This window comes from Perna viridis, chromosome 13, assembly GCF_037379345.1.
Source record: "Perna viridis isolate PV_CMFRI_1.1 ecotype Kerala chromosome 13, ASM3737934v1, whole genome shotgun sequence".
Taxonomy (NCBI): Eukaryota; Metazoa; Mollusca; class Bivalvia; order Mytilida; family Mytilidae; genus Perna; species Perna viridis.
The window spans coordinates 4,710,289-4,715,145 of record NC_142457.1 but is presented as its reverse complement, the minus strand read 5'-3'; the positions used below and the strand labels follow the sequence as shown (position 1 = coordinate 4,715,145).

Here is a 4,857-nt window from a genome sequence, read left to right as displayed (position 1 = left end):
TCACAGGTATTCTTAAATTAGAACATTAGCTAAAATTCTTAAAATAGATATTGGGAAATTTTACTAATTTATAAAGAGAAGTACCATTACCAGTAATGTTTTTAAATAGAAGAAATTAGAATAATACATTATGAAACAGATGACTCGGGCCTTTTTGTATTTTCACATCTGAAGTAATATCTTAGATTTCATCCTATTTAGAGAAAACAACCTGTATATAATGCAGTTTAATTAGATTTAATTAAAACAGTTCTACTTCTAACCATGGACTTTAAACTACACAGTCCCTCTGCAAACTGTTCAAATGATGATCGAGATCGCAATTGACTCAAAAGTGAAACCGAAAGTAGATTCGGTAAGTATAAAAGATGTATCTATCAGTGAAACGAATTTAGCACAAGTAAGTATGGAAATGTTACCAAAATGTTTAAAATATATCAAAACATTACGGAAAATAATAATAAATCAGACACACAAAAATGAGAGCCGGCACATCATATCTAAAGGTTAGTTACATTTCTCATATTCTGTTCTGATGCATTCTAATTTCTAAAGTTTTATTTTTTTTGGTATGAAAGACGTATAATTTTCAGAATAAATGCAGATATTTTTTTATTGGTATGAAAGTATACATGTTACAGGATGTTTCTTAATCTCCAATAAATCTATAAGAACCTTAGCAGATAGTTTGCCATATTTGTGACAAGACTGCATTTACATGACCCCCTGATGATTATATAAAAGTATTATAAAAGGGTGGAGTAATTTATTGCATCAGTGGTGTTAATTCATCTTAAGAATTAACAACAAATCAATATTATACAAACGTCCCAGAATGTGCTCCATCGGAACATTATATTGTGTATGTGTTCATGTGTGTGTGTGTGTGTGTGTGTTGCAATGTATACAACTAAGCTTGTTGTAGGACGTTGTTGTAAAGCAATATATGTTATCTGAAAGACACATTTTCCAGAACTGTAATAATATACATTTATATCTATATAAACATGTGTGAACTTTTAAATTCAGACAAAACATCCAGAGATACCTATATGGTATAATATAGTTTGGGCTACTTTTTCCTAAAACAAATATAAAAACAGAGTTTGTGACTATAATCACGATTAAACGAAACACTTACATATAAGATCTAAATTTCCATTCATTACACTATAAACTAGTTCATCTGATGTAAAGCTATAACGACGGGCATACGGGCATTCCAGAATCGAACTACATTCAGTATCTTTAAAATGTACGTGTTAGTTTTTTTCAAGCATCTCTTCGTACTTTTAATCTGATACGACACCGTTCAAAGAGTAATCAAGGGAACCAAGGTTATAGCGTAATCAAAAGAATGTAATCCTGGGACAAAGACCAGGCATGGAAAACAGACATACACAACAAAGAACATAAAGTAACTAAAATCATACATACAAAGTAACAAAAGCAAATCAGCAACTCGGACTCCATTAAGAACTGGGAGCATGGAGCATAGACCATTGTCCTTACCACCTGCCTATCCACTGTCGGGTTCTCCTTTTTGGTAGCTCAGTTATTTCACATCCGAGTCTAAATGGTTTACCAATTTTAATCCCATATTTGTCTATTGGTAGTCGAACTATTAAATATGAGATACACATTATTTAATGAGATGATATGTGTAACCATTTAACGTAAATGAAAACAATTTCTTGTTAACACTGAGGTTATTGTAAACATCATCATATCAATTTCTCCCATGTATTGGTCTACTCTTTACATTTTGGATATTGTGCGGCTTAAGAAAAAAAAATCAACTTTAGCAATCATGACAGAAGAAAAATGTAGTCTTATATTTAAAAAAAATATTAAGACGTAAATTTGTAAAACGAAGTTAAACAAAAAATTAAATGCAAAAAAGAAGAAGAAAAAAAAAGGAATGAATATATGTCGATACCTATACTCGGCGTCACATAATTAACATACTGTTAAAATTTGAATAAAAATATTTTCTACGACTTTATTGACACCAACCGTCGTTTAAATTGTCTTAAATGACTTGCTCATTCGTTTAGCCAAACAGCTTCTCAAAAACAAGTCGCTTATTAGCTTAAATCATGCGTAACAAATCCTTACGGGAAAATCCCATACTAATATCCGCCATGTTGGTTTTTACGGGACGATTTGTTTACAAACGAAGTGCGTAAGTTCCCGTCGAACTCCGGTGACAATCGTCTGCTTGATCAACTTCTCGGTATTATACGTTTTTCGCGTAAAATAAATCCGAGATATCCGAAATAACGCCGAATTGCATTCTGGGTTCTTCGGTTTTTGGACAAACCATTTAAACGTAAACAACATCTCCTAGCAACCCGATCACTGTAAACATGGACGACTTTTTACAATGTAAATATTGCCACCTAGAATTAAAATCTGACCGGAATTTAACGATTCAATGTTTAGGGAGAAGCCGTTTGGCTAAACGAATGAGCAAGTCATTTAAGACAATTTAAACGACGGTAGGTGTCAATAAAGTCGTAGAAAATATTTTTATTCAAATTTTAACAGTATGTTATTTATGTGACGCCGACTATAGTTATCATAAACCAACGTACCATCAACATTTGGAATTTTAATTAGGAATATCACCACAACTGATAAACATGGTAAAAATATGTTCATAATGGTTATGTTTTTTTTTTTTTTTTTTTTTTTTTTTTTTTTTTTTTTCTGAAATGAAAACTTGTTTTATCTGCTCAATAAACTGAGATACATACTGACGGAATTTTTCTTTGAATGTTTAATTGTTTTTAAAAAATTGTGGTTGAGGTTTTCTTTCATATTCTCTGTAAATATTCATCTATAATTTTTGTTTCTTCGCGACTATCTGGAATGAGTATGTCCAAGGTAAATACATTTAATTCTCCAGAGATATATTTAATTGTCTATAAGGGTTAACATGTCATTTCATACGTTACTTTTCTTAATATACACAACTGTAATTGATCAACATAACTTTTCTTTTTTGTGGGATCTCTAATTGATTTTCTTTACATATTGTTAAAATGACTACATGACTTACATCTAATGCATTACGTAATGAACAAAATATCATTCAAAATATGTAAATGTCTATTATTTTAAATTTTCAGTTACACGACGGAAGTATGACGTATTTTCATTTTGTGGTTGCATGTACTTCGATTGTACCTTCATTTTCTCAGAATTGATGTTGTGAATATGAGAATCATAAACATGTTATATCCTTTAACATTTCTAATGACTTTCTTATACCTTGTGTATTCTCGGTGTCACATACATAACATATCATTCAATTTTGATATGAAAATTGGTATACAGTGTTATTGAAACACACCAACGTTAAATGACTTCCTCATTCATGTCACAAAACAGCTTTCCGTAAAATATGTATTGTTCAAATCCGATGATTTTTTTTATAATACAGATCACAATGTTTACATTGTCAAATTGGCGGTGATTTTGTTACCAAGATAATTTTCCGCCTTGTCGTGTGTCAAATATCCTTTTGACGGTTATCGTTCCTACAAAGTATATATTTTTTGAACACTTGAAAAATTACATTTTTTATCAACATAGAAATTAAAAAAAGTACAATCATAAGTATTTTGTCAACGGTCGACATAAAGCAACAAAATTGCAGAATAACAATAATTCTTTCAAACAAACAATAAATATATAAATAAAATAAATGGAGATTTGCTGATTGCTTTTTTGGTGATAAATAAAAGATCTTTTACCTTAATTGCATTTCAAATCCTTCATTTCAATCGGCAACAAAGGGCTACACTATAAATAGTGTGACTAGGTACCTTCTAAATTAACTTAAAAGTCTTCAAAGTGGTGACTAACAAAGTCATTAAGCGTGGAGCAAGCTTTTTCGGACATGCAGTATTACGCCTAGGAAAGCATTGCACTCGTATACTGCATTTTTCTAACGAAATATTGTGTGTACTATTATTTCTGTTCGTTTTATATTTTGTTAGCTTCAAAATTTATTTATAGAATTATATACATGTAGCTTCATTCGGATGTAATATGTGTGGTTAATAAGATCTGGACCAAATATGTTGAGTACTTTTTGATGCTATCTTAATGTCCACTGTCCTTCCCAGCTACTTCAATTCAATTGTGCCTTAGTCTAATTGTGCTCCTTTACTTGCTGACCTATTTCTTCACTCTTATGAGGCTGACTTTATAGCTGATTTGATCAGAAAGAAAGAATATAGTTTGGCTAAATCCTTCAATCTCAGTTTCCGCTATATAGATGACGTATTATCTTTAAAAAATCCTTATTTCGGGGATTTGATACATAGCATCTACCCAAAAAAACTTGAGATAAAGGATACTACAGACACTGTGAAGTCGGCCTCATATTTTGACCTACATAAGAAATCGATGGTAAAGGAAAACTATTGACCAAACTTTACGACAAACGTGATGACTTTTCATTCAGAATTGTCAAATTTCCTTTGATCTGTGGCAACATCTCTTCGGCTCCTGCGTATGGAGTGTTCATATCACAACTCGCACGTTATGCCAGAGCTTGCCGAAACAACGCAGACTTTATGTATCGCGCTATAACTCTAACAAATAGGCTCCTGGAACAGGGTTATATTGCTACAAGATTGAAGTCATCACTACAGAAGTTTTATGGTTGTCATCATGAACTCGTGGATCGGTATGACGTATCCATCAGCACCATGAAAACTGATTTATTCAACGGGTCATAATTTGCCTTTCCTCGTTTGTCTACCCCGGAATTGACTTTTTATGAGCAACTCGGCGGGTATTTCTAGAAAAGCAGAGGACGCTTACCCTACCGGTGCACCTGGT

General features: G+C 32.0%; 1 long non-coding RNA gene across 1 annotated transcript; it reads left to right on the top strand.

The window, feature by feature from the left end:
• Window positions 1-159: 159 nt before the first annotated feature.
• LOC148599328 (uncharacterized) lies at window positions 160-3,766 on the top strand. Its single transcript, XR_015917761.1, has 2 exons — window positions 160-355; window positions 3,135-3,766. It is a non-coding gene; the product is annotated as an uncharacterized LOC148599328 (long non-coding RNA).
• Window positions 3,767-4,857: the final 1,091 nt, after the last annotated feature.